Here is a 9,289-nt window from a genome sequence, read left to right as displayed (position 1 = left end):
CAAACTAAGGGAGACTCTCAAACCAAGGCAGACTCTCAAACCAAGGCAGACTCTCAAACTAAGGCAGGCTCTCAAACTAAGGCAACTCCTCAAACTCAGGCCGATTCTCAAACGAAGGCAACCCCTCAAACTGAGGCAGACTCTCAAACTAAGGCAGACTCTCAAACTATGGCAGAGTCTCAAATGAAGGCAACTCTTCAAACGAAGGCAGACTCTCAAACGATGGCAACTCCTCAAACTAAGGCAGACTCTCAAACTAAGGCAGACTCTCAAACTAAGGCAGATTCTCAAACGAAGGCAACTCCTCAAACTAAGGCAGACTCTCAAACTCAGGCACATTCTCAAACGAAGGCAACTCCTCAAACTAAGGCAGACTCTCAAATAAAGGCAGACTCTCAAAATAAGGCAGATTCTCAAACGAAGGCAACTCCTCAAACTAAGGCAGATTCTCACACGAAGGAAACTCCTCAAACTAAGGCTGACTCTCAAACTAAGGCAGACTCTCAAACTAAGGCAGATTCTCAAACGAAAGAAACTCCTCACACTAAGGCAGACTCTCAAACTAAGGCAGAATCTCAAACTAAGGCAGATTCTCAAACGAAGGAAACTCCTCAAAGAAAGGCAGACTCTCAAACTAAGGCAGATTCTCAAACGAAGACAACTCCTCAAACTAAGGCAGACACTCAAAGTAAGGCAGATTCTCAAACGAAGGCAACCCCTCTAACTAAGGCAGATTCTCAAACGAAGGCTACCCCTCAAACTAAGGCAGACTCTCAAACAAAGGCAGACTCTCAAAAAAAGGCAGATTCTCAAACGAAGGCAACTCCTCAAACTAAGGCAGATTCTCACACGAAGGCAACTCCTCAAACTAAGGCAGACTCTCAAACTAAGGCAGACTCTCAAACTAAGGCAGATTCTCAAACGAAGGCAACCCCTCAAACTGAGGCAGATTCTCAAACGAAGGCAACCACTCAAACTAAGGCAAGCCCTCAGACTAAGGCAGACTCTCAAACTAAGGCAACCCCTCAAACTAAGGCAACCCCTCTAACTGAGGCAGATTCTCAAACGAAGGCAACCCCTCAAACTAAGGCAACCCCTCAAACTAAGGCAGGCTCTCAAACTAAGGCAGATACTCAAACGAAGGCAACCCCTCAAACTAAGGCAACCCCTCAAACTATGTCAGATTCTCAAACGAATGCAACCCCTCAAACTAAGGCAATCTCTGAAACTAAGGCAGATTCTCAAACGAAGGCAACCCCTCAAACTAAGGCAGACTGTCAAACTAAGGCTACCCCTCAAACTCAGGCAACCCCTCAAACAAAGGCAACTTCGCAATCGAAGGCAGACTCTCAAAGTAAGGCAGACTCTCAAAAAAAGGCAACTCCTCAAACTAAGCAGATTCTCAAACGAAGGCAACCCCTCAAACTAAGGCAGATTCTCAAACGCAGGCAACTCCTCAAACTAAGGGAGACTCTGAAACCAAGGCAGACACTCAAACTAAGGCAGACTCTCAAACTCAGGCCGATTCTCAAACGAAGGCAACCCCTCAAACTAAGGCAGACTCTCAAACTAAGGCAGACTCTCAAACTATGGCAGAGTCTCAAATGAAGGCAACTCTTCAAACGAAGGCAGATTCTCAAACGAAGGCAACTCCTCAAACTAAGGCAGATTCTCTCACGAAGACAACTCCTCAAACTAAGGCAGACTCTCAAACTAAGGCAGACTCTCAAACTAAGGCAGATTCTGAAACGAAGGCAACCCCTCAAACTGAGGCAGATTCTCAAACGAAGGCTACCACTCAAAGTAAGGCAACCCCTCATACTAAGGCAGACTCTCAAACTAAGGCAACCCCTCAAACTAAGGCAACCCCTCTAACTAAGGCAGATTCTCAGACGAAGGCAACCCCTCAAACTAAGGCAGGCTCTCAAACTAAGGCAGATTCTCAAACGAAGGCAACCGCTCAAACTAAGGCAACCCCTCAAACTATGGCAGATTCTCAAACGAATGCAAACCCTCAAACTAAGGCAAACTCTCAAACTAAGGCAGATTCTCAAACGAAGGCAACCCCTCAAACTAAGGCAGACTGTCAAACTAAGGCTACCCCTCAAACTCAGGCAACCCCTCAAACAAAGGCAACTTCTCAATCTAAGGCAGACTCTCAAAGAAGGCAGACTCTCAAACTAAGGCAACTCCTCAAACTAAGGCAGATTCTCAAACGAAGGCAACCCCTCAAACTAAGGCAGATTCTCAAACGAAGGCAACTCCTCAAACTAAGGGAGACTCTCAAACCAAGGCAGACTCTCAAACCAAGGCAGACTCTCAAACTAAGGCAGACTCTCAAACTAAGGCAACTCCTCAAACTCAGGACGATTCTCAAACGAAGGCAACCCCTCAAACGAAGGCAGACTCTCAAACTAAGGCAGACTCTCAAACTATGGCAGAGTCTCAAACGAAGGCAACTCTTCAAACGAAGGCAGACTCTCAAACGATGGCAACTCCTCAAACTAAGGCAGACTCTCAAACTAAGGCAGCCTCTCAAACGAAGGCAGATTCTCAAACGAAGGCAACTCCTCAAACTAAGGCAGACTCTCAAACTCAGGTACATTCGCAAACGAAGGCAACTCCTCAAACTAAGGCACACTCTCAAACAAAGGCAGACTCTCAAAATAAGGCAGATTCTCAAACGAAGGCAACTCCTCAAACTAAGGCAGACTCTCAAACAAAGGCAGAATCTCAAACTAAGGCAGATTCTCAAACAAAGGAAACTCCTCACACTCAGGCAGACTCTCAAACTAAGGCAGAATCTCAAACTAAGGCAGATTCTCAAACGAAGGAAACTCCTCAAACTAAGGCAGACTCTCAAACTAAGGCAGACTCTCAATCTAAGGCACACTCTCAAACTAAGGCAGATTCTCAAACGAAGACAACTCCTCAAACTAAGGCAGACTCTCAAAGTAAGGCAGATTCTCAAACGAAGGCACCCCCTCAAACTAAGGCAGATTCTCAAACGAAGACTACCCCTCAAACTCAGGCAACCCCTCAAACAAAGGCAACTTCTCAATCTAAGGCAGACTCTCAAAGTAAGGCAGACTCTCAAACTAAGGCAACTCCTCAAACTAAGGCAGATTCTCAAACGAAGGCAACCCCTCAAACTAAGGCAGATTCTCAAATGAAGGCAACTCCTCAAACTAAGGGAGACTCTCAAACCAAGGCAGACTCTCAAACCAAGGCAGACTCTCAAACTAAGGCAGACTCTCAAACTAAAGCAACTCCTCAAACTCAGGCCGATTCTCAAACGAAGGCAACCCCTCAAACTAAGGCAACCCCTCAAACTGAGGAAGTCTCATAAACCAAGGCAGACTATCAAACTCAGGCAGATTCTCAAACGAAGGCAACTCCTCAAACTAAGGCAGACTCTTAAACTGAGGCAACTCCTCAAACTAAGGTAGATTCTCAAACGAAGGCAACTCCTCAAACTAAGGCAGACTCTCAAACTAGGGCAGACTCTCAAACTAAGGCAGATTCTCAAAAGAAGGCAACCCCTCAAACTGAGGCAGATTCTCAAACGAAGGCAACCACTCAAACTAAGGCAACCCCTCAGTCTAAGGCAGACTCTCAAACTAAGGCAACCCCTCAAACTAAGGCAACCCCTCTAACTAAGGCAGATACTCAAACGAAGGCAACCCCTCAAACGAAGGCAACCCCTCAAACTAAGGCAGATTCTCAAACGAAGGCAACCCCTCAAACTAAGGCAACCCCTCAAACTATGGCAGATTCTCAAACGAATGCAACCCCTCAAACTAAGGCAGACTCTCAAACTAAGGCAGATTCTCAAACGAAGGCAACCCCTCAAACAAAGGCAACTTCTCAATCTAAGGCAGACTCTCAAAGTAAGGCAGCCTCTCAAACTAAGGCAACTCCTCAAACGAAGGCAGATACTCAAACGAAGGCAACCCCTCAAATTAAGGCAGATTCTCAAACGAAGGCTAACTCCTCAAACTAAGGCAGACTCTCAAACCAAGGCAGACTCTCAAAACAAGGCAGACTCTCAAACTAAGGCAGATTCTCAAACTAAGGCAACTCCTCAAACTCAGGCCGATTCTCAAACGAAGGCAACCCCTCAAATTAAGGCAGACTCTCAAACTAAGTCAGACTCTCAAACTAAGGTAGATTCTCAAAATAAGGAAACTCCTCAAACTAAGGCAGACTCTCAAACTAAGGCAGAATCTCAAACTAAGGCAGATTCTCAAACAAAGGAAACTCCTCAAACTAAGGCAGACTCTCAATCTAAGGCAGACTCTCAAACTAAGGCAGATTCTCAAACGAAGGCAACTACTCAAACTAAGGCAGACTCTCAAACTAAGGCGGATTCTCAAACGAAGACAACTCCTCAAAATAAGTCAGATTCTCAAACGAAGGAAACTCCTCATACTAAGGCAGACTCTCAAACTAAGGCAGACTCTCAAACTAAGGCAGATTCTCAAACGAAGGCAACTACTCAAACTAAGGCAGACTCTCAAACTAAGGCAGATTCTCAAACGAAGGCAACTCCTCAAACTAAGGCAGACTCTCAAACTAAGGCAGAATCTCAAACTAAGGCAGATTCTCAAACGAAGGAAACTCCTCAAACTAAGGCAGACTCTCAAACTAAGGCAGACTCTCAATCTAAGGCAGACTCTCAAACTAAGGCAGATTCTCAAACGAAGGCAACTACTCAAACTAAGGCAGATTCTCAAACGAAGGCAACCCCTCAAACTAAGGCAGATTCTCAAACGAAGGCAACTCCTCAAACTGAGGCAGACTCTCAAACAAAGGCAGACTCTCAAACTCAGGCGGATTCTCAAACGAAGGCAACTTCTCAAACTAAGGCATACTCTTAAACGAAGTCAACTCCTCAAACTAATGTAGATTCTCAAACGAAGGCAACTCCTCAAACTAAGGCAGACTCTCAAACTCAGGCCGATTCTCAAACGAAGGCATCCCCTCAATCTAGGGCAGACTCTCAAACGAAGGCAGACACTCAAACTATGGCAGATTGTCAAACGAAGGCAACTCATCAAACTAAGGCAGACTCTCAAACGAAGGCAACTCCTCAAACTAAGGCAGACTCTCAAACTAAGGTAGATTCTCAAACGAAGGCAACTCCTCAAACTAAGGCAGACTCTCAAACTAAGGCAGAATCTCAAACTAAGGCAGATTCTCAAACGAAGGAATATCCTCACACCAAGGCAGACTCTCAAACTAAGGCAGAATCTCAAACTAAGGCAGATTCTCAGACGAAGGAAACTCCTCAAACTAAGGCAGACTCTCTATTTAAGGCAGACTCTCAAACTAATGCAGATTCTCAAACGAAGGCAACTACTCAAACTAAGGCAGACTCTCAAACGAAGGCAGACTCTCAAACTACGGCAGATTCTGAAACGAAGACAACTCCTCAAACTAAGGCAGACTCTCAAAGTAAGGCAGATTCTCAAACGAAGGCAACCCCTCAAACTAAGGCAGATTCTCAAACGAAGGCTACCCCTCAAACTCAGGCAACCCCTCAAACAAAGGCAACTTCTCAATCTAAGGCAGACTCTCAAAGTAAGGCAGACTCTCAAACTAAGGCAACTCCTCAAACTAAGGCAGATTCTCAAACGAAGGCAACCCCTCAAACTAAGGCAGATTCTCAAACGAAGGCAACTCCTCAAACTAAGGGAGACTCTCAAACCAAGGCAGACTCTCAAACCAAGGCAGACTCTCAAACTAAGGCAGTCTCTCAAACTAAGGCAACTCCTCAAACTGAGGCCGATTCTCAAACGAAGGCAACCCCTCAAACTAAGGCAGACTCTCAAACTAAGGCAGACTCTCAAACTATGGCAGATTCTCAAACGAAGGCAACTCATCAAACGAAGGCAGACTATCAAACGATGGCAACTCTCAAACTAAGGCAGACTCTCAAACTAAGGCAGACTCTCAAACTAAGGCAGATTCTCAAACGAAGGCAACTCCTCAAACTAAGGCAGACTCTCAAACTCAGGCACATTCTCAAACGAAGGCAACTCCTCAAACTAAGGCAGACTCTCAAACAAAGGCAGACTCTCAAAATAAGAAGATTCTCAAACGAAGGCAACTCCTCAAAATAAGGCAGATTCTCACACAAAGGCAACTCCTCAAACTAAGGCAGACTCTCAAACGAAGGCAGACTCTCAAACTAAGGTAGATTCTCAAACGAAGTCAACTCCTCAAACTAAGGCAGACTCTCAAACTAAGGCAGAATCTCAAACTAAGGCAGAATCTCAAACGAAGGAAACTCCTCAAGCTAAGGCAGACTCTCAAACTGAGGCAGAATCTCAAACTAAGGCAGATTCTGAAACGAAGGAAACTCCTCAAACTAAGGCAGACTCTCAAACTGAGGCAGACTCTCAATCTAAGGCAGACTCTCAAACTAAGGCAGATTCTCAAACGAAGGCAAGCACCCAAACTAAGGCACACTCTCAAACGAAGACAGACTCTCAAACTAAGGCAGATTCTCAAACGAAGACAACTCCTCAAACTAAGGCAGACTCTCAAACAAAGGCAGATTCTCAAACGAAGGCAACCCCTCAAACTGAGGCAGATTCTCAAACGAAGGCAACCACTCAAACTAAGGCAACCCCTCAGTCTAAGGCAGACTCTCAAACTAAGACAACCCCTCAAACTAAGGCAACCCCTCTAACTAAGGCAGATTCTCAAACTAAGGCAGACTCTCAAACTATGGCAGATTCTCAAACGAAGGCAACTCATCAAACGAAGGCAGACTATCAAATGATGGCAACTCTCAAACTAAGGCAGACTCTCAAACTAAGGCAGATTCTCAAACGAAGGCAACTCCTCAAACTGAGGCAGACTCTCAAACTCAGGCACATTCTCAAACGAAGGCAGACTCTCAAAGTAAGGCAGACTCTCAAACTAAGGCAGATTCTCAAACGAAGGAAACTCCTCAAACTAAGGCAGACTCTCAAACTAAGGCAGACTCTCAATCTAAGGCAGACTCTCAAACTAAGGCAGATTCTCAAACGAAGGCAACTACTCAAACTAAGGCAGATTCTCAAACGAAGGCAACCCCTCAAACTAAGGCAGATTCTCAAACGAAGGCAACTCCTCAAACTGAGGCAGACTCTCAAACAAAGGCAGACTCTCAAACTCAGGCGGATTCTCAAACGAAGGCAACTTCTCAAACTAAGGCACACTCTTAAACTAAGGCAACTCCTCAAACTAATGTAGATTCTCAAACGAAGGCAACTCCTCAAACTAAGGCAGACTCTCAAACTCAGGCCGATTCTCAAACGAAGGCATCCCCTCAAACTAGGGCAGACTCTCAAACGAAGGCAGACTCTCAAACGATGGCAGATTCTCAAACGAAGGCAACTCATCAAACTAAGGCAGACTCTCAAACGAAGGCAACTCCTCAAACTAAGGCAGACTCTCAAACTAAGGCAGAATCTCAAACTAAGGCAGATTCTCAAACGAAGGAATATCCTCACACCAAGGCAGACTCTCAAACAAAGGCAGAATCTCAAACTAAGGCAGATTCTCAAACGAAGGAAACTCCTCAAACTAAGGCAGACTCTCTATTTAAGGCAGACTCTCAAACTAATGCAGATTCTCAAACGAAGGCAACTACTCAAACTAAGGCAGACTCTCAAACTAAGGCAGACTCTCAAACTACGGCAGATTCTGAAACGAAGACAACTCCTCAAACTAAGGCAGACTCTCAAAGTAAGGCAGATTCTCAAACGAAGGCAACCCCTCAAACTAAGGCAGATTCTCAAACGAAGGCTACCCCTCAAACTCAGGCAACCCCTCACACAAAGGCAACTTCTCAATCTAAGGCAGACTCTCAAAGTAAGGCAGACTCTCAAACTAAGGCAACTCCTCAAACTAAGGCAGATTCTCAAACGAAGGCAACCCCTCAAACTAAGGCAGATTCTCAAACGAAGGCAACTCCTCAAACTAAGGGAGACTCTCAAACCAAGGCAGACTCTCAAACCAAGGCAGACTCTCAAACTAAGGCAGTCTCTCAAACTAAGGCAACTCCTCAAACTCAGGCCGATTCTCAAACGAAGGCAACCCCTCAAACTAAGGCAGACTCTCAAACTAAGGCAAACTCTCAAACTATGGCAGATTCTCAAACGAAGGCAACTCATCAAACGAAGGCAGACTATCAAACGATGGCAACTCTCAAACTAAGGCAGACTCTCAAACTAAGGCAGACTCTCAAACTAAGGCAGATTCTCAAACGAAGGCAACTCCTCAAACTAAGGCAGACTCTCAAACTCAGGCACATTCTCAAACGAAGGCAACTCCTCAAACTAAGGCAGACTCGCAAACAAAGGCAGACTCTCAAAATAAGGAAGATTCTCAAAAGAAGTCAACTCCTCAAAATAAGGCAGACTCTCAAACTAAGGCAGAATCTCAAACTAAGGCAGATTCTCAAACGAAGGAAACTCCTCAAACTAAGGCAGACTCTCAAACTAAGGCAGAATCTCAAACTAAGGCAGATTCTCAAACGAAGGAAACTCCTCAAACTAAGGCAGACTCTCAAACTGAGGCAGACTCTCAATCTAAGGCAGACTCTCAAACTAAGGCAGATTCTCAAACGAAGGCAACTACTCAAACTAAGGCACACTCTCAAACGAAGACAGACTCTCAAACTAAGGCAGATTCTCAAACGAAGGAAACTCCTCAAACTAAGGCAGACTCTCAAACTAAGGCAGACTCTCAATCTAAGGCAGACTCTCAAACTAAGGCAGATTCTCAAACGAAGGCAACTACTCAAACTAAGGCAGATTCTCAAACGAAGGCAACCCCTCAAACTAAGGCAGATTCTCAAACGAAGGCAACTCCTCAAACTGAGGCAGACTCTCAAACAAAGGCAGACTCTCAAACTCAGGCGGATTCTCAAACGAAGGCAACTTCTCAAACTAAGGCATACTCTTAAACTAAGGGAACTCCTCAAACTAATGTAGATTCTCAAACGAAGGCAACTCCTCAAACTAAGGCAGACTCTCAAACTCAGGCCGATTCTCAAACGAAGGCATCCCCTCAAACTAGGGCAGACTCTCAAACGAAGGCAGACTCTCAAACTATGGCAGATTCTCAAACGAAGGCAACTCATCAAACTAAGGCAGACTCTCAAACGAAGGCAACTCCTCAAACTAAGGCAGACTCTCAAACTAAGGTAGATTCTCAAACGAAGGCAACTCCTCAAACTAAGGCAGATTCTCAAACGAAGGAATATCCTCACACCAAGGCAGACTCTCAAACT

This window comes from Heterodontus francisci, chromosome 33 (assembly GCF_036365525.1).
Source record: "Heterodontus francisci isolate sHetFra1 chromosome 33, sHetFra1.hap1, whole genome shotgun sequence".
In the NCBI taxonomy this organism is placed as follows: Eukaryota; Metazoa; Chordata; class Chondrichthyes; order Heterodontiformes; family Heterodontidae; genus Heterodontus; species Heterodontus francisci.
This window is presented reverse-complemented; position numbering follows the sequence as displayed.